This window comes from Oncorhynchus gorbuscha, linkage group LG06 (assembly GCF_021184085.1).
Source record: "Oncorhynchus gorbuscha isolate QuinsamMale2020 ecotype Even-year linkage group LG06, OgorEven_v1.0, whole genome shotgun sequence".
Classification (NCBI taxonomy): Eukaryota; Metazoa; Chordata; class Actinopteri; order Salmoniformes; family Salmonidae; genus Oncorhynchus; species Oncorhynchus gorbuscha.
Genome location: NC_060178.1, coordinates 4,582,094 through 4,609,349, shown reverse-complemented (window position 1 = coordinate 4,609,349; position 27,256 = coordinate 4,582,094). Strand labels below are relative to the sequence as shown.

General features: G+C 44.4%; 1 pseudogene; it reads left to right on the top strand.

Moving 5' to 3' along the window:
- Positions 1-26,760, top strand: LOC124036972 (annotated as a pseudogene).
- The last annotated feature ends 496 nt before the right edge of the window (positions 26,761-27,256 follow it).

Sequence of the window (27,256 nt, the reverse complement as noted above, 5' to 3'; positions counted from 1 at the left end):
TAAAGCCCTTCACAGAAGGAGAGACTGTCATTCAACGATTAGTGCCTTGAGCTATCCAACCAACAACATTTCAAGCCTGCTACCTTTCAACAAATAACGTTTATTTTTATTATTATTTGTAGTTAATTTCAGGAGGACCATAATGAACGTTTTATAGCCGAATACTGAAAACCGAGTGGATTTTTACTGACCTCAATCTCAAGATGTCTATACTGCCATTCACTTTCCCGATTGTGAAGAGGCTTTTAGGCTGGAAAAAGGGCGACCAGATAAATGGACAAGAGGAGAAATGGTGTGAAAAGGCAGTGAAAAGTCTCGTAAAGAAATTGAAGAAGACAGGACAGCTGGACGAGTTGGAGAAAGCCATCACGACCCAGAATATCAACACCAAATGCATTACCATACCAAGGTATAGGACCCCCCTGCCGTAGTAACTCTCAGACAGGTAGCTAACCAGCTACTTAACTAGGCTATCTTCTGGTTATACTGTTGTGATTTAGTTAACTAGCTAGCAAAGCCAGCTACACCACCAGTGAGTAACTACTTTATTTAACCTTATAACCATGAAAGATTTAATTATGTGATCAACAATGATTATTGGCATATGCATTTGGGTGCGTTCGTAATTTCGCTCTGCCTATCTACTCCGATTTCAGAAAACTCTTGTCTGAGTGTCCCAGAATAACTGATGAATTTACAAACGCTTAAAACACCCGTTGAATATAGCCGGTTTCGGGAAAAAATGCGTTTTTAAAGTGTTTTGCCAGCAGCACAGTTAGTCACCAAAGCACTGGATAACATGAACACAGCCTGACCAGCTCTGCTGGGGCGAGTGAAGGGTCCTGTCATTTGTGTCTGGAAGTAGATAGCAAGTTAGTTTGGGTGCTTGACTGCCGTTGTTGAGGTCAAAACGTTCAGATCAATCCTAGTCCTTTAAGAACGGGACAATCTGACAACCCTACTCCTTTATGAACGGGACAATCTGACAACCCTATGTAACGGGTGTGAAACGGCTAGCTAGTTAGCGGTGGTGCGCGCTAATAGCGTTTCAATCGGTGACGTCACTTGCTCTGAGACCTTTTGAAGTAGTGGTTCCCCTTGCCCTGCACCTTTCAAGTCCCCTCTGTCAGTCTGTCCATCATGGCATGATGTCAGTCAGCAGCAGCTTTTGGGGGTCAATTTGAAGTTAAATCAAATTCTAATTCAATAATTGAAAAACTATTTTCAATTATTTTGCAATAAACTGAAAAAGAGGAGACCCCAACCCTGGTCAGCATTAAGTCAGTACCAGGCGACACCATCTAACCTTGTTACATTCTACAAATACCTAATATCCTGTCCACACACGTCTTAAGACCTGAGGGCTGGGTGGCTTCTGTGTGGTGGTACCTTCTGAGCCATTCACAGGACAGGAATACTGTTTAGACTGGAGAAAGAAACCTTCCCCTCTCATGGGGAGAGAAAAGAGAGAGTGTCTGTGGGAAAATGGGATTCCCCAGAATGCTGTGTGACTAGTCTAACTTTGCGTTTTGTAAATATTGTAGTGCGTGTCTGAAAGTCAAGTGTGGGTATATCTGGCTGTGTGTGTGTGTGCGTGCGTGCGTGCGTGCGTGCGTGCGTGCGTGCGTGCGTGTGTGTGTGTGTGTGTACTGGTATTGTGACAACCCTAGTTTTAAACCATGGGTAAGAAACTAAACTAACAAGCTAAAAAGCTTGAGCTAGTTAACTAACAAGCTAACAATAGTGAGCTAGATAACAACCTAACACCCTCGAGCTAGCTAGATAGCTAGCACACGCTTGTTAGTTATCTAGCTAGCTCAAGCTTGTTAGCGTGTTAGTTAGCTAGTTCAAGCTTTTTAGTAAGCTAGCACACAAGTTGGAGTTAGCTAACTAACAAGCTAGCGAGCTACCAATGTAACAAGCTTAAGCTAATGAGATAACAAGTGTGAGCTAGATAAAAAGCTAATAAGCTTGAGCTAGCTAACAAGTTTGAGCTTGCCAACTAACAAGCTAACAAGCATGAGCTAGCTAACTAACAAGCTAAGAAGCTTGAGCTAGCTAGATAACAAGCTAACAAGCTTGAGCTAGCTAACTAACAAGCTAACAAGCTTGAGCTAACAAGCTTGAGCTAACGAGCTAACAAGCTTGAGCTAACAAGCTAACAAGCTTGAGCTAACAGGCTTGAGCAAGCTAACTAAGAAGCTAACAAGCTTGAGCTAGCTAACTAACAAGTATGAACTAGCTAGCGCACAAGCTTGAGCTAACTAACAAGCTAGGCTACCAGAGTTTCTTGCATGGGTATCCTCTCTTGTTGTGATGTGTGTTTTGTCCTATATTTTTATTTTATTTTTTTATTTTGAATCCCAGGCCCCCGTCCCTACAGGAGGCCCCTTCTGGTAGGCCGTCATTGTAAATAAGAATTTGTTCTGAACTGACTTGCTTAGTTAAATAAAGGTTAAATCAATATTTTTTTTAATATATTTCCCTTCTTCTAACATCCTTGCTGTTCCCCTCCCCTCCCTCCCCCAACCCCCCAGGTCTCTAGATGGTCGTCTCCAGGTGTCCCATCGCAAAGGCCTTCCCCATGTCATTTACTCTCGTCTGTGGCGTTGGCCAGACTTGCAGTCGCCCCACGAGCTCCGGGCCATAGAGCTGTGTGAGTACGCCTTCCACACCAAGAAGGACGAGGTGTGTGTCAACCCCTACCATTACCAACGCGTCGAGACACCAAGTGAGTACTATGGTACTACTACAGTACTATGATACTACTACAGTACTACTACAGGACTATGGTACTACTAGAGGACTATGATACTACTACAGTACTATGGTACTACTACAGTACTATGGTACTACGACAGTAGTACTACAGGACTATCGTACTACTACAGTACTATGGCACTACTACATCTCTCTCTTTACTATGATACTACTACAGTACTACTACAGGACTATCTATGGTACTACTAGAGGACTATGATACTACTACAGTACTATGGTACTACTACAGTACTATGGTACTACTAGAGGACTATGATACTACTACAGTACTATGGTACTACTACAGTACTATGGTACTACTAGAGGACTATGATACTACTACAGTACTATGGTACTACTACAGTACTATGATACTACTACAGTACTATGGTACTACTACAGTACTATGGTACTACTAGAGGACTATGATACTACTACAGTACTATGGTACTACTACAGTAGATGCACTATTGTAAAGTGACTGTTCCACTGGATGTCATAAGGTGAATGCACCAATTTGTAAGTCGCTCTGGATAAGAGCGTCTGCTAAATGACTTAAATGTAATGTAATGTACAGGACTATGATACTACTACAGTACTATGTACCACTACAGGACTATGATACTACTACAGTACTATGATAATACTACAGGACTATGGTACTACTACAGGACTATGATAGTACTACAGTACTATGTACCACTACAGGACTATGATACTACTACAGTACTATGATAATACTACAGTACTATGGTACTGCTACAGGACTATGCTAGTACTACAGTACTATGTACCACTACAGGACTATGATACTACTACAGTACTATGGTACTACTACAGTACTATGTACCACTACAGTACTATGTACTACTACAGTACTATGGTACTACTACAGTACTATGGTACTACTACAGTACTATACATTTACATGTAAGTCATTTAGCAGACGCTCTTATCCAGAGCGACTTACAAATTGGTGCATTCACCTTATGACATCCAGTAGAACAGTCACTTTACAATAGTGCATCTAAATCTTAAAGGGGGGTGAGAAGGATTACTTATCCTATCCTAGGTATTCCTTAAAGAGGTGGGGTTTCAGGTGTCTCCGGAAGGTGGTGATTGACTCCGCTGTCCTGGCGTCGTGAGGGAGTTTGTTCCACCATTGGGGGGCCAGAGCAGCGAACAGTTTTGACTGGGCTGAGCGGGAGCTGTACTTCCTCAATGGTAGGGAGGTGAGCAGGCCAGAGGTGGATGAACGCAGTGCCCTTGTTTGGGTGTAGGGCCTGATCAGAGCCTGGAGGTACTGAGGTGCCGTTCCCCTCACAGCTCCGTAGGCAAGCACCATGGTCTTGTAGCGGATGCGAGCTTCAACTGGAAGCCAGTGGAGAGAACGGAGGAGCGGGGTGACGTGAGAGAACTTGGGAAGGTTGAACACCAGACGGGCTGCGGCGTTCTGGATGAGTTGTAGGGGTTTAATGGCACAGGCAGGGAGCCCAGCCAACAGCGAGTTGCAGTAATCCAGACGGGAGATGACAAGTGCCTGGATTAGGACCTGCGCCGCTTCCTGTGTGAGGCAGGGTCGTACTCTGCGGATGTTGTAGAGCATGAACCTACAGGAACGGGCCACCGCCTTGATGTTAGTTGAGAACGACAGGGTGTTGTCCAGGATCACGCCAAGGTTCTTAGCGCTCTGGGAGGAGGACACAATGGAGTTGTCAACCGTGATGGCGAGATCATGGAACGGGCAGTCCTTCCCCGGGAGGAAGAGCAGCTGCGTCTTGCCGAGGTTCAGCTTGAGGTGGTGATCCGTCATCCACACTGATATGTCTGCCAGACATGCAGAGATGCGATTCGCCACCTGGTCATCAGAAGGGGGAAAGGAGAAGATTAATTGTGTGTCGTCTGCATAGCAATGATATGCAGACGACACAGTACTACTACAGTACTATGGTACTACTACAGTACTATGATACTACTACAGTACTATGTACCACTACAGTACTATGATAATACTACAGTACTATGATACTACTACAGTACTATGTACCACTACAGTACTATGGTACTACTACAGTACTATGGTACTACTACAGTACTATGTACCACTACAGTACTATGTACCACTACAGTACTATGGTACTACTACAGTACTATGGTACTACTACAGTACTATGGTACTACCACAGTACTACTACAGGACTATGATACTACTACAGGACTATGATACTACTACAGTACTATGGTACTACTACAGGACTATGATACTACTACAGTACTATGATACTACTACAGTACTATGGTACTGCTACAGGACTATGCTAGTACTACAGTACTATGTACCACTACAGGACTATGATAATACTACAGGACTATGGTACTACTAAAGGACTATGATACTACTACAGTACTATATGATACTACTAGAGTACTATGATACTACTACAGTACTATGGTACCACTACAGGACTATGATACTACTACAGTACTATGATACTACTACAGGACTATGGTACCACTACAGGACTATGGTACTACTACAGTACTATGATACTACTACAGGACTATGATACTACTACAGGACTATGGTACTACTACAGTACTATGATACTACTACAGTACTATGGTACTACTACAGTACTATGGTACTACCACAGTACTACTACAGGACTATGATACTACTACAGTACTATGGTACTACTACAGGACTATGATACTACTACAGTACTATGATACTACTACAGTACTATGGTACTGCTACAGGACTATGCTAGTACTACAGTACTATGTACCACTACAGGACTATGATAATACTACAGGACTATGGTACTACTAAAGGACTATGATACTACTACAGTACTATATGATACTACTACAGGACTATGGTACTACTACAGTACTATGATACTACTACAGTACTATGGTACTACTACAGTACTATGGTACTACCACAGTACTACTACAGGACTATGATACTACTACAGGACTATGATACTACTACAGTACTATGTACCACTACAGGACTATGATAATACTACAGGACTATGGTACTACTAAAGGACTATGATACTACTACAGTACTATATGATACTACTAGAGTACTATGATACTACTACAGTACTATGGTACCACTACAGGACTATGATACTACTACAGTACTATGATACTACTACAGGACTATGGTACCACTACAGGACTATGGTACTACTACAGTACTATGATACTACTACAGGACTATGATACTACTACAGGACTATGGTACTACTACAGTACTATGATACTACTAGAGTACTATGATACTACTACAGGACTATGGTACTACTACAGTACTATGATACTACTACAGGACTATGATAGTACTACAGGACTCTGATACTACATTACATTACATTTAAGTCATTTAGCAGACTACTACAGGACTATATGATACTACTACAGTACTATATGATACTACTACAGGACTATATGATACTACTACAGTACTATGATGCTACTACAGTACTATATGATTCTACTACAGTACTATATGATGCTACTACAGTACTATATGATACTACTACATCTGGTGTGTTCTAATAGTCACTGTCTCTTTCCTTCATATCTTACGCTGATCTACTCCTTTCTATATCTATTCTATTATATATTATTACAGTTCACACTCCATCTACGCCCTGCCCGCTGATCTACTCCTTTCTATATCTATTCTATTATATATTATTACAGTTCACACTCCATCTACGCCCTGCCCGCTGATCTACTCCTTTCTATATCTATTCTATTATATATTATTACAGTTCACACTCCATCTACGCCCTGCCCGCTGATCTACTCCTTTCTATATCTATTCTATTATATATTATTACAGTTCACACTCCATCTACGCCCTGCCCGCTGATCTACTCCTTTCTATATCTATTCTATTATATATTATTACAGTTCACACTCCATCTACGCCCTGCCCGCTGATCTACTCCTTTCTATATCTATTCTATTATATATTATTACAGCTAAATAGTTTAACTAAAGGTTTTCTGCATCGCAGTGGCTGCCTACTTTGTCATCTTTCTTCATTCCTTGCGTCCCGTCTCCTCGCCTCCTATCGGAGGAGACGGTTTAGACGTTTCTCCCCTCAGACCTGGAAATCATGCTCGGAGAGAGGACGTGGAGAATTGAGGAAATACCAACAACAAGAGAAATGAACAGTAAACATTGTAGAGTTTAAATAAATATAAATACAGTAAATAAATATGTAGAGTAAACATTACACTCACAAAGGTTAAATAAACAATAAATATGTAGAGTAAACATTACACTCACAAAAGTTCCAAAATAATAAAGACATTTCAAATGTCATATTATGTATATATACAGTGTTGTAATGATGTGCAAATAGTTTTAAGTACAAAGGGGAAAATAAATAAGCATAAATATGGGTTGTAATTGACAATGATGTTTGTTCTTCACTGGTTGCCCTTTTCTCGTGGCAACAGGTCACACATCTTGCTGCTGTGACGTCACACTGTGGTATTTCACCCAGTAGATATGGAGTTAATAGATATGTCTTCTCTTGAAAAAAAGGTCTGCCTGAGTCTGTACATATATAGTCAAAGCTTAAGTTTGGGTAAGTCACAGTGGTCAGGTATTCTGCCACTATGTACTCTCTGTTTAGGGCCAGTCACAGTGGTCAGGTATTCTGCCACTATGTACTCTCTGTTTAGGGCCAGTCACAGTGGTCAGGTATTCTGCCACTATGTACTCTCTGTTTAGGGCCAGTCACAGTGGTCAGGTATTCTGCCACTATGTACTCTCTGTTTAGGGCCAGTCACAGTGGTCAGGTATTCTGCCACTATGTACTCTCTGTTTAGGGCCAGTCACAGTGGTCAGGTATTCTGCCAATGTGTTCTCTCTGTTTAGGGTCAGTCACAGTGGTCAGGTATTCTGCCACTATTTACTCTCTGTTTAGGGCCAGTCACAGTGGTCAGGTATTCTGCCGCTATGTACTCTCTGTTTAGGGCCAGTCACAGTGGTCAGGTATTCTGCCACTATTTACTCTCTGTTTAGGGTCAGTCACAGTGGTCAGGTATTCTGCCGCTATGTACTCTCTGTTTAGGGCCAGTCACAGTGGTCAGGTATTCTGCCGCTATGTACTCTCTGTTTAGGGTCAGTCACAGTGGTCAGGTATTCTGCCGCTATGTACTCTCTGTTTAGGACCAGATAACATTCTAGTTTACTTCTCCTGCTCCGCTCCCTCTTTTCCAGCTGAAACTGTTTTGGCGTTGCCCTGTACCATTACTGTTCCAGAATTGTACAGGTTGACATTGGCTGACTCAGAGTCCTCGTCTTCTAATTTCCTGAGTTTCCAACCATTGCTAACACCCCCCCCCCCTCTAGACAGAGGGGTAGTTTGTTAATATAGCACTGCACCATGCCAGGGGATGGTCTGTATGGAAGATTAAGTTGCAGACATTCACATTTTTGTAGTAGTCAGCTAAAAGTGTTTGTTTTTGACCTTTATTTAACTCGGCAAGTCAGTTAAGAACAAATTCTTATTTTCAATGGCAGCCTACCGGGGAACAGTGGGTTAACTGCCTTGTTCAGGGGAACAGTGGGTTAACTGCCTTGTTCAGGGGAACAGTGGGTTAACTGCCTTGTTCAGGGGAACAGTGGGTAAACTGTCTTGTTCAGGGGAACAGTGGGTTAACTGCCTTGTTCAGGGGAACAGTGGGTTAACTGCCTTGTTCAGGGGAACAGTGGGTTAACTGCCTTGTTCAGGGGAACAGTGGGTTAACTGCCTTGTTCAGGGGAACAGTGGGTTAACTGCCTTGTTCAGGGGAACAGTGGGTTAACTGCCTTGTTCAGGGGAACAGTGGGTAAACTGTCTTGTTCAGGGGAACAGTGGGTTAACTGCCTTGTTCAGGGGAACAGTGGGTTAACTGCCTTGTTCAGGGGAACAGTGGGTTAACTGCCTTGTTCAGGGGAACAGTGGGTTAACTGCCTTGTTCAGGGGAATAGTGGGTTAACTGCCTTGTTCAGGGGAACAGTGGGTTAACTGCCTTGTTCAGGGGAACAGTGGGCTAACTGCCTTGTTCAGGGGAACAGTGGGTTAACTGCCTTGTTCAGGGGAACAGTGGGTTAACTGCCTTGTTCAGGGGAACAGTGAGTTAACTGCCTTGTTCAGGGGAACAGTGGGTTAACTGCCTTGTTCAGGGGAACAGTGGGGTTAACTGCCTTGTTTAGGGGCAGAACGACAGATTTTTACCTTGTCAGCTCTGGAATTTGATCTTGCAACCTTTCGGTAACTAGTCCAACGCTCTAACCACTAGACTACGCTGCCGTCCAGTCTCTAGATTGTCCATGAGGAGGTTCTTTTTGTTCTCTTTCCGTGCCTTGTAATGCCATCTGCACAGAGGGAGGGGGCTTCAAAGGCCTCTTCATTTGGGTGGGGTCGGCTGTGAAACTCTCCTGCCATTATTGGGCTCAAGTGCTTTGACACCTCTCACTTCACATTATAATTAAAATTGCAGTCAGATATGTTCTGTCCTAGCAAGCTTGGTAGCCTTAATTAACATAGCATTCGGTCCTTATAAAGTAAAATAAATTATTGTATTTTATTTCTCTCCTTGGCTTTCTAAAAGTAGCTTCAGACTAAACATTACTCACTCAGTTCCAGGTTGGATGGTGTTTTCAGGTTTCTGTTATGCTTCTTTTTTCAGTCGTTGGTTTGCAGAGCATTTGCTATACAGTCCTATACAGGGTATAAGATTCTTTGAAAGTCTGAATCCTTCCAGGTAATTCTTTCCAAAATCAGGTTGTAGGTTTGGAGTTTTGATTTGGAGTGAAGGTTATGTTGGTTAGGGTAACATCCTGTATGTGTCCTGGTGACATAGTGTTGTAGAGGGTAGTATCCTGTATGTGTCCTGGTGACATAGTGAAGGTTATGTTGGTTAGGGTAACATCCTGTATGTGTCCTGGTGACATAGTGAAGGTTATGTTGGTTAGGGTAACATCCTGTATGTGTCCTGGTGACATAGTGAAGGTTATGTTGGTTTGGGTAACATCCTGTATGTGTCCTGGTGACATAGTGAAGGTTATGTTGGTTAGGGTAACATCCTGTATGTGTCCTGGTGACATAGTGAAGGTTATGTTGGTTAGGGTAACATCCTGTATGTGTCCTGGTGACATAGTGAAGGTTATGTTGGTTAGGGTAACATCCTGTATGTGTCCTGGTGACATAGTGAAGGTTATGTTGGTTAGGGTAACATCCTGTATGTGTCCTGGTGACATAGTGTTGTAGAGGGTAACATCCTGTATGTGTCCTGGTGACATAGTGAAGGTTATGTTGGTTAGGGTAACATCTGGTGGTGACATAGTGAAGGTTATGTTGGTTAGGGTAACATCCTGTATGTGTCCTGGTGACATAGTGTTGTAGAGGGTAACATCCTGTATGTGTCCTGGTGACATAGTGAAGGTTATGTTGGTTAGGGTAACATCCTGTATGTGTCCTGGTGACATAGTGGAGGTTATGTTGGTTAGGGTAACATCCTGTATGTGTCCTGGTGACATAGTGGAGGTTATGTTGGTTAGGGTAACATCCTGTATGTGTCCTGGTGACATAGTGGAGGTTATGTTGGTTAGGGTAACATCCTGTATGTGTCCTGGTGACATAGTGGAGGTTATGTTGGTTAGGGTAACATCCTGTATGTGTCCTGGTGACATAGTGTTGTAGAGGGTAACATCCTGTATGTGTCCTGGTGACATAGTGAAGGTTATGTTGGTTAGGGTAACATCCTGTATGTGTCCTGGTGACATAGTGTTGTAGAGGGTAGTATCCTGTATATGTCCTGGTGACATAGTGAAGGTTATGTTGTAGAGGGTAGTATCCTGTATATGTCCTGGTGACATAGTGTTGTAGAGGGTAGTATCCTGTATATGTCCTGGTGACATAGTGTTGTAGAGGGTAGTATCCTGTATATGTCCTGGTGACATAGTGTTGTAAGGGTAGTATCCTGTATATGTCCTGGTGACATAGTGTTGTAGGTAGTATCCTGTATATGTCCTGGTGACATAGTGTTGTAGAGGGTAGTATCATGTATATGTCCTGGTGACATAGTGAAGGTTATGTTGTGGAGGGTAGTATCCTGTATATGTCCTGGTGACATAGTGAAGGTTATGTTGTAGAGGGTAGTATCCTGTATATGTCCTGGTGACATAGTGTTGTAGAGGGTAGTATCATGTATATGTCCTGGTGACATAGTGTTGTGGAGGGTAGTATCCTGTATATGTCCTGGTGACATAGTGAAGGTTATGTTGTAGAGGGTAGTATCCTGTATATGTCCTGGTGACATAGTGTTGTAGAGGGTAGTATCCTGTATATGTCCTGGTGACATAGTGTTGTAGAGGGTAGTATCCTGTATATGTCCTGGTGACATAGTGTTGTAGAGGGTAGTATCCTGTATATGTCCTGGTGACATAGTGAAGGTTATGTTGTGGTGGGTAGTAACCTGGATATGCCCTTGTTTAAAGAACCCTAAATCTATTTTTTTGTAAAAACATGCTGAAAAATCATATCTGTCTGCCCCCCCCCCACACTTCAATTCAAAGAGCTTTATTGGCATAGGAAACATATGTTTACATTGCCAAAGCAACTGAAGTAGATAATACGGAATTTACAGTAAACATTACACTCAAAAGTTTCAAAAGTATAAAGACATTACAAATGTTATATCGTTGGCTGTGGACAGTGTCATAACAATGTCTCTCTGTCCTGTTCAGTCCTCCCTCCTGTCCTGGTTCCTAGACAAACAGAAATCCCTACAGAGTGTCCTATTGTAGACGACTACAACCATTCTATCCCTGAGAACACCATCTTCCCCGCCGGCATCGAGCCACAGAGCAACTACATCCCAGGTGAGTCACACAACTGACCCGGGCCGAGCTATACTGTGCTGGCCTGGTTGCTCTTCCACCATTTTTAATTCCAGGAAACATCCTAGAAACAATAACAGGCATGACCCACTCTTACCCACAGCATGAACAATAACAGACATGACCCACAATAACAATAACAGACATGACCCACTCTTACCCACAGCATGAACAATAACAGACATGACCCACTCTTACCCACAGCAGGAACAATACCAGAGATGACCCACTCTTACCCACACCCACACCAGGAACAATAACAGACATGACCCACTCTTACCCACACCAGGAACAATACCAGACATGACCCACTCTTACCCACAGCAGGAACAATACCAGAGATGACCCACTCTTACCCACACCCACACCAGGAACAATAACAGACATGACCCACTCTTACCCACAGCATGAACAATAACAGACATGACCCACTCTTACCCACAGCAGGAACAATAACAGACATGACCCACTCTTACCCACAGCAGGAACAATACCAGACATGACCCACTCATACCCACAGCATGAACAACCCACAGCATGAAAAATAACAGACATGACCCACTCTTACCCACAACATGAACAATAACAGGCATGACCCACTCATACCCACAGCAGGAACAAGTGTACCCTGAGGTCTTCTGTAGCATGCAGCAGTCTTTTAGGTAGTTGTTACAATAAATTCAATAAACTACATGAACTTAGCTTAATGAACTTCATAGATTGGCCACTTGGTGTGAGGCTTTGATCTCATGAGTGTTGATATTTTTATAATGCCTCTGAAGCTAAGTTCAGACGGGACAGTCGAACATCAGGTTTAGAATGTTGTTACGTAAAGAGAGACAGGACAAAACTATCCAGGTTTAGAATGTTGTTACGTAAGGAGAGACAGGACAAAACTATCCAGGTTTAGAATGTTGTTACGTAAGGAGAGACAGGACAAAACTATCCAGGTTTAGAATGTTGTTACGTAAGGAGAGACAGGACAAAACTATCCAGGTTTAGAATGTTGTTACGTAAGGAGAGACAGGACAAAACTATCCAGGTTTAGAATGTTGTTACGTAAGGAGAGACAGGACAAAACTATCCAGGTTTAGAATGTTGTTACGTAAGGAGAGACAGGACAAAACTATCCAGGTTTAGAATGTTGTTACGTAAGGAGAGACAGGACAAAACTATCCAGGTTTAGAATGTTGATACATAAGGAGAGACAGGACAAAACTATCCAGGTTTAGAATGTTGTTACGTAAGGAGAGACAGGACAAAACTATCCAGGTTTAGACTGTTGTTACGTAAGGAGAGACAGGACAAAACTATCCAGGTTTAGAATGTTGTTACGTAAGGAGAGACAGGACAAAACTATCCAGGTTTAGAATGTTGTTACATAAGGAGAGACAGGACAAAACTATCCAGGTTTAGACTGTTGTTACGTAAGGAGAGACAGAACAAAACTATCCAGGTTTAGAATGTTGTTACGTAAGGAGAGACAGGACAAAACTATCCAGGTTTAGAATGTTGTTACGTAAGGAGAGACAGGACAAAACTATCCAGGTTTAGACTGTTGTTACGTAAGGAGAGACAGGACAAAACTATCCAGGTTTAGAATGTTGTTACGTAAGGAGAGACAGGACAAAACTATCCAGGTTTAGAATGTTGTTACGTAAGGAGAGACAGGACAAAACTATCCAGGTTTAGAATGTTGTTACGTTATATGAGAAGGACAAAAATGGTTTAGAATGTTGTAATGTAAGGAGAGACAGGACAAAACTATCCAGGTTTAGAATGTTGTTACGTAAGGAGAGACAGGACAAAACTATCCAGGTTTAGAATGTTGTAACGTAAGGAGAGACAGGACAAAACTATCCAGGTTTAGAATGTTGTTACATAATATGAGACAGGACAAAACTATCCAGGTTTAGAATGTTGTTACGTAAGGAGAGACAGGACAAAACTATCCAGGTTTAGAATGTTGTTACGTAAGGAGAGACAGGACAAAACTATCCAGGTTTAGAATGTTGTTACGTTATATGAGAGACAGGACAAAACTATCCAGGTTTAGAATGTTGATACATATATGAGACAGGACAAAACTATCCAGGTTTAGAATGTTGTTACGTAAGGAGAGACAGGACAAAACTATCCAGGTTTAGAATGTTGTTACATAAGGAGAGACAGGACAAAACTATCCAGGTTTAGAATGTTGTTACGTAAGGAGAGACAGGACAAAACTATCCAGGTTTAGAATGTTGTTACGTAAGGAGAGACAGGACAAAACTATCCAGGTTTAGAATGTTGTTACGTAAGGAGAGACAGGACAAAACTATCCAGGTTTAGAATGTTGTTACAAGAGAGACAGACAAAACTATCCAGGTTTAGAATGTTTTACATAAGGAGAGACAGGACTCTATCCAGGTTTAGAATGTTGTTACGTTATATTTGACAGGACAAAACTATCCAGGTTTAGAATGTTGTTACGTAAGGAGTTGACAGGACAAAACTATCCAGGTTTAAATGTTGTTGTGGAGAAGTTCAGGTTTAGAATGTTGTTACGTGAGACGGACAAAACTTCCAGGTTTAGAATGTTGTCTGAACGTTATGTGAGACAGGACAAAACTATCCTTTGAATGTTGTTACGGGAATGGACAAAACTATCCAGGTTTAGAATGTTTTACGTAAGGAGAGACAGGACAAAACTATCCTGGTTTATCTGTTGTTAGGATGGAGAGACAGGACAAAACTATCCACACACAGGTTCTTAACAACCTGATAGACTGTTGTTACGTACACAGACAGGACAAAACTATCCAGGTTTAGAATGTTGTTACGTAAGGAGAGACAGGACAAAACTATCCAGGTTTAGAATGTTGTTACGTAAGGAGAGACAGGACAAAACTATCCTGGTTTAGAATGTTTGTTCTCTCTGTAAGGAGCTCACAAAACTAGTAACCTGGTTTAGAATCAGTTACTAAAGACACAGCACAAAACTGGTTTAGAATGGTTACGTAACAGGACAAAACTATTTTAAATGTTGTCTGGCTGGTTAACTGGCTGGCAGGACAAAACTATCCAGGTTTAGACTGTCTGTCTGGTTAACTGGCAGGACAAAACTATCTGGTTTAGAATGTTGTTACTGTTATATGAGACTGGACAAAACTATCCAGGTTTAGAATGTTGTTACGTAAGGAGAGACAACAAAACTATCCAGGTTTAAATGTTGTTACGTGGAGAGACAGGACAAAACTGTCTGGTTTAGTCTGTTGTTACTGGAGAGACAGGACAAAACTATCTGGTTTAGAATGTTGTTACTGGTTAACTGTCTGTCTGGTTAACTGGCCAGGTTTAGGTTAATGTTGTCTGGTTAACTGTCTGGCCAGGTTTAACTGTCTGTCTGGTTAACTGGACAAAACTCTGGTTTAGAATGTTGTTAACTGTCTGGAGAGGTTAACAAAACTATCCAGGTTTAACTGTTGTTACTGGTTAACAGGACTGGCTGTCTGGTTTAACTGTCTGTCTGGTTAAACTGTCCAGGTTTAAATGTTGTTACTGGTTAACTGTCTGTCTGGTTTAACTGTTGTTACTGTAAGGAGAGACTGTCTGTCTGGTTTAACTGTTGTGGCTGGTTAACTGGACTGTCTATCCAGGTTTAAATGTTGTTGGTTAAGGAACTGGACAAAACTGTCCAGGTTTAGAATGTTGTCTGGTTAACTGAGACTGGACAAAACTGTCTGGTTTAACTGTTGTTACTGGTTAACTGGACTATCCAGGTTTAACTGTTGTCTGGTTAACTGGACTGAACTATCCAGGTTAAATGTTGTCTGGTTAACTGGACTGTCTGGTTAACTGTTGTTACTGTGGTTAACTGGACAAAACTGGCTCTGGTTAACTGTTGGCGTGGTTAACTGTCAAAACTGTCTGGTTAACTGTTGTCTGGTTAGACAGGACAAAACTGACTGTTTGAATGTTAACTATCCAGGTGTCTGGAGACTGGCTGTCTGGTTTAGAATGTTGTTAACTGGCTGGAGAGACTATCTGGTTTAAATGTTGTTACTGGTTAACTGGACAAAACTATCTGGTTAACTGTTGTTACGTCTGGTTAGACTGGACAAAACTGTCTGGTTAACTGTTGTCTGGAGAACTGGACAAAACTATCCAGGTTAACTGTTGTTACGTTAACTGAGACTGGTTTAGTCTGTTGTTAACGTAAGGAGAGACTGGACTGGTTAAATGTTGTCGTAAGGTTAACTGGACTGTCTGGTTAACTGTTTTACGTAAGGTTAACTGGCTATCTGGTTTAGAATGTTGTCTGGAACTGGCTGTATTCAGATGGACAGTTCTGTGGTTAACTGTCTGGCTGGTTAACTGTCTGTCTTTAACTGATGTGTGATGAATTTTGAACTGGCTGCTTGTGGTTAACTGGCTGTCTGGTTAACTGGGGTGTCTGGTTAACTGTGAATGTGGTGTTAACTGGCTGGCATGTGATGGTTAACTGTGCTGTTCTGGTGGGAACTGTGACGGTGGGTTTTCTGGTTAACTGTCTGTCTGGTTAACTCCTGGGTCTGGTTAATGGAGAGTCTGGACCACCATCTTAACAACCTGATGAACACAGGTCTGACCACACACACACACACACACACACACACACACACACACACACACACACACACACACACACACACACACACACACACACACACACACACACACACACACACACACACACACACACACACACACACACACACACACACACACACACACACACACACACACTACTGTCCATTAACCCTGTGTTGTTAACTGTCTGTCTGGTTAACTGGCTCACCTAGTTAACTGGCTGTCACAGAATCAGCCTCAAACTGCACTAACCTGGGTAAGGAACAACTGATTTTAATAGTAGTCTGTCTGGCTGGTTAACTGGCTGGCTGGTTAACTGTCTGGCTGGTCTGGTTAACTGTCTGTCTGGTTAACTGGCTGGCTGGCTGGCTGGCTGGTTAACTGGCTGGCTGTCTGGTTAACTGTCTGGTTAACTGGCTGTCTGGTTAACTGGCTGTCTGGTTAACTGGCTGGCTGGTTAAATGTCTGTCTGGTTAACTGTCTGTCTGGTTAACTGTCTGTCTGGTTAACTGGCTGTCTGGTTAACTGTCTGTCTGGTTAACTGTCTGTCTGGTTAACTGTCTGTCTGGTTAACTGGCTGGCTGTCTGGTTAACTGGCTATCTGGTTAACTGTCTGGCTGGTTAACTGTCTGTCTGGTTAACTGTCTGTCTGGTTAACTGGCTGTCTGGTTACTGTCTGTCTGGTTAACTGTCTGTCTGGTTAACTGGCTGTCTGGCTGGTTAACTGTCTGGCTGGTTAACTGTCTGTCTGGTTAACTGTCTGTCTGGTTAACTGTCTGGCTGGTTAAATGTCTGTCTGGTTAACTGGCTGTCTGGTTAACTGGCTGTCTGGTTAACTGTCTGTCTGGTTAACTGGCTGTCTGGTTAACTGGCTGTCTGGTTAACTGGCTGTCTGGTTAACTGGCTGTCTGGCTGGTTAACTGTCTGGCTGGCTGGTTAACTGTCTGGCTGGTTAACTGTCTGTCTGGTTAACTGGCTCTGTCTGGTTAACTGGCTGACTGTCTGGTTAACTGGCTGTCTGGTTAACTGGCTGTCTGGTTAACTGCCTGTTTGGTTAACTGGCTGGCTTTGGTTAACTGGCTTTCTGGTTAACTGTCCGTCTGGTTAACTGTCTGTCTGGTTAACTGTCTAACTGTCTGTCCGTCTGGTTAACTGTCTGTCTGGTTAACTGGCTGTCTGGTTAACTGTCTGTTTGGTTAACTGTCCGTCTGGTTAACTGTCTGTTTGGTTAACTGTCTGTCTGTCTGGTTAACTGTCTGTCTGTCTGGTTAACTGTCTGTCTGGTTAACTGGCTGTCTGGTTAACTGTCTGTCTGGTTAACTGTCTGTCTGGTTAACTGTCTGTTTCTGGTTAACTGTCTGTCTGTCTGGTTAACTGTCTGTCTGTCTGGTTAACTGTCTGTCTGGTTAACTGTCTGTCTGGTTAACTGTCTGTCTGGTTAACTGTCTGTCTGGTTTAACTGTCTGTCTGGTTAACTGTCTGTCTGTCTTGTTAACTGTCTGGTTAACTGTCTGTCTGATTAACTGTCTGTGTCCACAGACCTATAACATATCTAATAACACCTGATGGACTCTCTCTCTCTCTCTGTCTGTCTGTCTGTCTGTCTGTCTGTCTGTCTGTCTGTCTGTCTGTCTGTCTGTCTGTCTGTCTGTCTGTCTGTCTGTCTGTCTGTCTGTCTGTCTGTCTGTCTGTCTGTCTGTCTCTCTCTCTCTCTCTCTCTCTCTCTCTCTCTCTCTCTCTCTCTCTCTCTCTCTCTCTCTCTCTCTCTCTCTCTCTCTCTCTCTCTCTCTCTCTCTCTCTCTCTCTCTCTCTCTCTCTCTCTCTCTCTCTCTCTCTCTCTCTCTCTCTCTCTCTCTCTCTCTCTCTCTCTCTCTCTCTCTCTCTCTCTCTCTCTCTCTCTCTCTCTCTCTCTCTGTCTCTCTCTCTCTGTGTCTCTCTCTCTCTCTCTCTCTCTCTCTGTGTGTCTCTCTCTCTCTCTCTGTGTCTCTCTCTCTCTCTGTGTCTCTCTCTCTCTCTCTCTCTCTCTGTCTCTCTCTCTCTCTCTCTCTCTCTGTCTCTCTCTCTCTCTGTCTCTCTCTCTCTCTGTCTCTCTCTGTCTCTCTCTCTGTCTCTCTCTGTCTCTCTCTCTGTATCTCTCTCTCTCTCTCTGTCTCTGTCTCTGTCTCTCTCTGTCTCTCTCTCTGTCTCTCTCTGTATCTCTCTCTCTCTCTCCCTCTCCAGACCTACAGCCGGTAATGTACTGTGAGTCAGCGTTCTGGTGCTCTATGTCCTATTATGAGTTGAACCAGCGTGTGGGCGAGACCTTCCATGCCTCCCAGCCCTCTCTCACTGTCGACGGGTTTACAGACCCCTCCAACTCAGAACGCTTCTGTCTGGGACTACTGTCCAACGTCAACCGCAACGCTGCTGTGGAGCTCACACGCAGACACATAGGTACAGTACCACCCTGACCCTAACCTGACCCTGACCTGACCCTAACCTGACCCTGACCAGACCATAACCTGACCCTGACCAGACCATAACCTGACCCCAACCTGACCCTAACCTGACCCCAACCTGACCCTGGCCTTGACCCTAATCTGACCCTGACCAGACCATAACCTGATCCTGACCCCAACCTGACCCTAACCTGACCCTGACCTGACCCTGACCCTAATCTGACCCTGACCTGACCCCAACCTGACCCTGACCTGACCCCAACCTGACCATAACCTGACCATAACCTGACCCCAACCTGACCCTGACCCTGACCTGACCCCAACCTGACCCCAACCTGACCCCAACCTACCACCGTTACACACCTACCACCATTACACACCTACCACCATTAGACACCTACCACCATTTCACACCTACCACCATTACTGTACCATTACACACCTACCACCATTACTGTACCATTACACACCTACCACCATTACACACCTACCACCGTTACTGTACCATTACACACCTACCACCGTTACACACCTACCACCGTTACACACCTACCACCATTACACACCTACCACCGTTACTGTACCATTACACACCTACCACCATTACACACCTACCACCGTTACTGTACCATTACACACCTACCACCATTACACACCTAACACCGTTACACACCTACCACCGTTACACCATTACCTACCACCATTACACACCTACCACCGTTACACACCTAACACCGTTACACACCTACCACCGTTACAACACCTACCACTGTTACACACCTACCACCATTACACACCTACCACCGTTACACACCTTACACACCTACCACCATTACACACCTACCACCATTACTGTACCATTACACACCTACCACCGTTACACACCTACCACCGTTACACACCTACCACCATTACACACCTACCACCGTTACTGTACCATTACACACCTACCACCATTACTGTACCGTTACACACCTACCACCGTTACACACCTACCACCATTACACACCTACCACCATTACTGTACCATTACACACCTACCACCATTACTGTTCCATTACACACCTACCACCATTACTGTTCCATTACACACCTACCGTTACACACCTACCACCGTTACACACCTACCACCATTACACACCTACCACCATTACACACCTACCACCATTACACACCTACCACCATTACACACCTACCACCGTTACACACCTACCACCATTACACACCTACCACCATTACACACCTACCACCGTTACACACCTACCACCATTACACACCTACCACCATTACTGTTCCATTACACACCTAACACCGTTACACACCTACCACCGTTACTGTACCATTACACACCTACCACCGTTACTGTTCCATTACACACCTACCACCATTACACACCTACCACCGTTACACACCTACCACCGTTACTGTTCCATTACACACCTACCACCGTTACTGTTCCATTACACACCTACCACCGTTACACACTACACACCTACCACCATTACACACCTACCACCATTACACACCTACCACCGTTACACACCTACCACCATTACACACCTACCACCGTTACACACCTACCACCGTTACTGTTCCATTACACACCTACCACCGTTACTGTTCCATTACACACCTACCACCGTTACACACCTACCACCATTACACACCTACCACCATTACACACCTACCACCATTACACACCTACCACCATTACTGTTCCATTACACACCTACCACCGTTACACACCTACCACCGTTACTGTACCATTACACACCTACCACCGTTACTGTTCCATTACACACCTACCACCATTACACACCTACCACCGTTACACACCTACCACCGTTACTGTTCCATTACACACCTACCACCGTTACTGTTCCATTACACACCTACCACCATTACACACCTACCACCGTTACACACCTACCACCATTACTGTTCCATTACACACCTACCACCGTTACTGTTCCATTACACACCTACCACCGTTACACACCTACCACCATTACACACCTACCACCATTACACACCTACCACCATTACACACCTACCACTGTTACACACCTACCACCATTACACACCTACCACCATTACACACCTACCACCATTACTGTTCCATTACACACCTACCACCATTACACACCTTCCTCCGTTACACACCTACCACCGTTACTGTTCCATTACACACCTACCACCATTACACACCTACCACCATTACACACCTACCACCATTACACACCTACCACCATTACACACCTACCACCGTTACTGTTCCATTACACACCTACCACCATTATACACCTACCACCATTACACACCTACCACTATTACACACCTACCACCATTACTGTTCCATTACACACCTACCACCGTTACACCTACCACCATTACACACCTACCACCATTACACCTACCACCGTTACACACCTACCACCATTACTGTACCGTTACACACCTACCACCGTTACACACCTACCACCATTACACACCTACCACCGTTACACACCTACCACTATTACACACCTACCACCATTACTGTTCCATTACACACCTACCACCGTTACACACCTACCACAATTACACACCTACCACCGTTACACACCTACCACCATTACTGTACCGTTACACACCTACCACCATTACACACCTACCACCATTACACACCTACCACCGTTACACACCTACCACCATTACTGTACCCTTACACACCTACCTCTTCCGTTACACTCTTATCCTACCACCATTACACACCTACCACCGTTACACACCTACCACTATTACACACCTACCACCATTACTGTTCCATTACACACCTACCACTCTCTCTTACTCCCAACCTACCACCATTAATGTTCTCCCTCTCTCTCAACCTTCCTCTTCCGCTCTCTCTCTCTCTTATCTCTCCCAACCTTCCTCCCTCTCTCATGTTCCTCTCCCTCTATCTCAACCTTCCTCTTCCTCTTCCTCTCTCTCTCTCTCTCTAGGCCGGGGTGTGAGGTTGTACTACATCGGAGGAGAGGTGTTTGCAGAGTGTCTTAGTGACAGTGCCATCTTTGTCCAGAGTCCCAACTGTAATCAACACTATGGCTGGCACCCTGCCACTGTCTGCAAGGTCCCTCCAGGTACACACACACTCACACACACACACATATACACACACTCACATACACACACTTACACACACACACACACACACACACACACACACACACACACACACACACACACACACACACACACACACACACACACACACACACACACACACACACACACACACACACACACACACACACACACACACACACACGTTTTATTTCCTGATGAACATGTCTGGACGTGGTGTGATGTGATTTCCCCTCAGGCTGTAACCTGAAGATATTCAATAACCAGGAGTTTGCAGCTCTGCTGGCCCAGTCGGTGAACCAGGGCTTTGAGGCCGTCTACCAGCTCACCAGGATGTGTACCATACGCATGAGCTTTGTGAAGGGCTGGGGCACTGAGTACCGGTAAGGACTACCACACACATACGTACCATAAAGCCACACCGGGTCATTTTCTTTTCTGTTTTATTCACCGTGAACTAATGCAGCAGAAGCGAACTCCGTTATTATTTTGTCCACGTGATGCTACAATACGTTGAGTTTCCTAGGGAAGCTGTGAAGTCTGGGGAAGCTGTGAAGTCTGTGGAAGCTGTGAAGTCTGGGGAATCGGTGAAGTCTGGGGAAGCTGTGAAGTCTGGGGAAGCTGTGAAGTCTGGGAAATCTGTGAAGTCTGGGGAAGCTGTGAAGTCTGGGGAAGCTGTGAAGTCTGGGGAAGTGGTGAAGTCTGGGGAATCGGTGAAGTCTGGGGAAGCTGTGAAGTCTGGGGAATCGGTGAAGTCTGGGGAATCGGTGAAGTCTGGGGAAGCTGTGAAGCCTGGGGAAGTGGTGAAGTCTGGGGAAGCTGTGAAGTCTGGGGAAGTGGTGAAGTCTGGGGAAGCTGTGAAGTATGGGGAAGTGGTGAAGTCTGGGGAAGCTGTGAAGTCTGGGGAGGCTGTGAAGTCTGGGAAACTGAAGCGCAAGCCTACAGAAATTGGTTCAGTTATGGCCTTAATTTTTTGTTGTTAATATGGGCAGAAGGATGATGGGTCCTCTAGAGGAAGAGAATGTAGAGAGGAGGGAGTATAAGGATGATGGGTCCTCTAGAGGAAGAGGAGGGAGTAGAAGGATGATGGGTCCTCTAGAGGAAGAGGAGGGAGTAGAAGGATGATGGGTCCTCTAGAGGAAGAGGAGGGAGTAGAAGGATGATGTCCTCTAGAGGAAGAGAATGTAGAGAGGAGGGAGTAGAAGGATGATGGGTCCTCCAGAGGAAGAGGATGTAGAGAGGAGGGAGTAGAAGGATGATGGGTCCTCTAGAGGAAGAGGAGGGAGTAGAAGGATGATGGGTCCTCTAGAGGAAGAGAATGTAGAGAGGAGGGAGTAGAAGGATGATGGGTCCTCCAGAGGAAGTAGAGAGGAGGGAGTAGAAGGATGATGGGTCCTCTAGAGGAAGAGAATGTAGAGAGGAGGGAGTAGAAGGATGATGGGTCCTCCAGAGGAAGAGGATGTAGAGAGGAGGGAGTAGAAGGATGATGGGTCCTCTAGAGGAAGAGGAGGGAGTAGAAGGATGATGGGTCCTCCAGAGGAAGAGGAGGGAGTGGAAGGATGAAGGGTCCTCCAGATGAAGAGGAGGGAGTAGAAGGATGATGGGTCCTCCAGAGGAAGAGAATGTAGAGAGGAGGGAGTAGAAGGATGATGGGTCCTCTAGAGGAAGAGGAGGGAGTAGACGGATGATGGGTCCTCTAGAGGAAGAGGAGGGAGTATAAGGATGATGGGTCCTCTAGAGGAAGAGGAGGGAGCAGAAGGATGATGGGTCCTCTAGAGGAAGAGGATGGAGTAGAAGGATGATGGGTCCTCCAGAGGAAGAGGAGGGAGTGGAAGGATGATGGGTCCTCTAGAGGTAGAGGAGGGAGTAGAAGGATGATGGGTCCTCTAGAGAAAGAGGAGGGAGTAGAAGGATGATGGGTCCTCTAGAGGAAGAGGAGGGAGTGGAAGGATGATGGGTCCTCTAGAGGAAGAGGAGGGAGTGGAAGGATGATGGGTCCTCTAGAGGAAGAGGAGGGAGTAGAAGGATGATGGGTCCTCTAGAGGAAGAGAATGTAGAGGGAGTGGTAGAGGATGATGGGTCCTCTAGAGGAAGAGGATGTAGAGAGGAGGGAGTGGATGGATGATGGGTCCTCTAGATGAAGAGGAGAAGGATGATGGGTCCTCTAGAGGAAGGGAGGGAGTGGAAGGATGATGGGTCCTCTAGAGGAAGAGAATGTAGAGAGGATGGCATGGAAGAATGATGGGTCCTCTAGAGGAAGAGAATGTGGAGGAGCAGATGATGGGTCCTCTAGAGGAAGAGGAGGGGAGGAGCAGAAGGATGATGGGTCCTCTAGAGGAAGAGAATGTAGAGAGGATGGGAGCAGAAGGATGATGGGTCCTCTAAGGAAGAGGAGGGAGTAGAAGGATGATGGGTCCTCTAGAGGAAGAGAATGTAGAGAGGAGGGAGCAGAAGGATGATGGGTCCTCTAGAGGAAGAGAATGTAGAGAGGAGGGAGCAGAAGGATGATGGGTCCTCTAGAGGAAGAGAATGTAGAGGAGGGAGCAGAAGGATGATGGGTCCTCTAGAGGAAGAGAATGTAGAGAGGAGGGAGCAGAAGGATGATGGGTCCTCTATAGGAAGAGGAGGGAGTAGAAGGATGATGGGTCCTCTAGAGGAAGAGGATGTAGAGAGGAGGGAGTAGAAGGATGATGGGACCTCCAGAGGAAGAGGAGGGAGTGGAAGGATGATGGGTCCTCTAGAGGAAGAGGGAGTAGAAGGATGATGGGTCCTCTAGAGGAAGAGGAGGGAGTAGAAGGATGATGGGTCCTCTAGAGGAAGAGAATGTAGAGAGGAGGGAGTAGAAGGATGATGGGTCCTCTAGAGGAAGAGGGAGTAGAAGGATGATGGGTCCTCTAGAGGAAGAGGAGGGAGTAGAAGGATGATGGGTCCTCCAGAGGAAGAGGAGGGAGTGGAAGGATGATGGGTCCTCTAGATGTTTAGGTTTCCTCCATAACATGGATAATACTATGATTTTTAAAATTTATTTCACCTTTATTTAATCAGGTAGGCCAGTTGAGAACACCTTTATTTAACCAGGTAGGCCAGTTGAGAACACCTTTATTTAACCAGGTAGGCCAGTTGAGAACACCTTTATTTAACCAGGTTTAACCAGGTAGGCCAGTTGAGAACAAGTTCTCATTTACAACTGCGACCTGGCCAAGAATAAAGCAAAGCAATTCGACGCAAACAACAACACAGAGTCACACATGGAGTAAAACAAACATGCAGTCAATAATACAGTAGAAACAAAAGAAAACAAAAAGTCTACATACAGTGAGTGTAAATGAGGTAAGATAAGGAAATAAATAGGCCATGGTGGCGAAATAATCACAATATAGCATTTAAACACTGGAACGATAGATGTGCAGAATATATGATAATATTCTGATCAGCCATTTAGAGACGCATCATCCCATGGCTTCATGCACATAGCAGATATATCACTGAAATATTCAACTTCCTACAAGTCACCTATATTGAAACAGGCATTTTTATTGGCTGTTGAAGAGCAGATGGACAGCATCATGTTCAGATATATCATCTAGAATATTCAAACGTTCTAGAAGTCACCTAAAACGTTTTTATTGGCTGTTGAAGAGTTCAGATGGACAGCATCATGTTCAGGTCAGTCATCTAGAACGCCAAACATTCTGCAATCAGGAACTGGTGTGCACGTGTGTGCTCATCCATTTCAGCCTGTTTTGGGGAGCAAGAGTCGACTCCTTCGAGTCAAACCGCAGGAGTCTGAGTCGACTCCAAGAATCCTGGATTCGTGCAAAACCACGAGGAGGAAGGAGGATAAAGACAGGAAAAGAGAGTGTGTGTGTGTGTGGTCACTTTGCATGTGCGCTCTGCGGCGGCGACAGACTTGGAGAGGATGGAGAGAGCGAGAGGATGGGGGGGGGGGGCGATAGGGTGTGAGACAGGGTGTGAGACGGCGGCAGAGAGAGAGAGTTGACAAACGGGGGAGGAATGTAGGAGGCAGAGGACGTGGGGGAGGGAGGGACAGAGGTGATCGTGTTCAGACGGACTAGAGTACACGGAAGGGGATTCCCACTGGACTCTCCCTGGCCTCACTGCCCTGAGTCATGTTCCAAACATACAACTAGCAAAACAGACTTCGTAGAACCACACAAGATGTAGGTAGAACACTTTAACTTAAGAGTTGAGATGTAGGCTAAACATCAGTTAAACAGACATGAGATTCCACTTTTTCTTGATTAAAAAAATGGTTTGATTTATGAAATGCTATTGATACAAGTTGTTTGTTGAATTGTTATCTGTAATGTTTACTAGCGAGTGATAAAGCAGGTTTGCTGTGCTGTTGTTTTATACAAAAGATGAACACATTTTCATTAATCTCCCTCTCCCTCAGGCGACAGACCGTAACCAGCACCCCTTGTTGGATTGAGCTGCACCTCAATGGCCCTCTCCAGTGGCTGGATAAAGTACTGACACAGATGGGCTCCCCCAGCATCCACTGTTCTAGTGTCTCCTAAATACACACACACAGGTGCGCAGACAGAACAGTCATTCTGGAAAAGTACCTTTTCTCTCATGGCTAACTAGCAACTTGGATGCAGTGAGCAGTGTTGGGAGTGAAATCATCTCAAGCTAATGTGGTGATACACAAAGCAACTCAAACAGCATTGAAAATGCATCAATTATGTCCAACAACAAAAATTCATACATCCACCATTTGGCATGTTGACATGACAACTGCATCTGAGTTTTACCCTCCTTTTGTTCCATGCTGGCTGAAGACCTAGCTAGCCAGTCACTAGCTAACACCAGACATAAAGACCTAGCTAGCCAGTCACTAGCTAACACCAGACATAAAGACCTAGCTAGCCAGTCACTAGCTAACACCAGACATAAAGACCTAGCTAGCCAGTCACTAGCTAACACCAGACATAAAGACCTAGCTAGCCAGTCACTAGCTAACACCAGACATAAAGACCTAGCTAGCCAGTCACTAGCTAACACCAGACATAAAGACCTAGCTAGCCAGTCACTAGCTAACACCAGACACAGATGAAAGGGGAATGTATATATATATATAAGTATATTTGCCATAAATTAATAGGTTAAACAATGTATTATATTTACTGACATCCTACAGTCAAATTGATAGAGTTATCTAGTTATATAAACCACACCACTCTGCAAACACATCTTATCCGATGTCGTTATTATTTAAATTAGTTACGAGAATATCACGTGACCATTGGTGTATTAAAATGAGAGTTAAGGTGACGTCACCTTAATAATAATGAATCCAAGTGTTTGACGCGGGGGGTGGGGGGGGGACCAGTGACTTTTCATCCAAAATATCATCACATTTCATGAAGAAC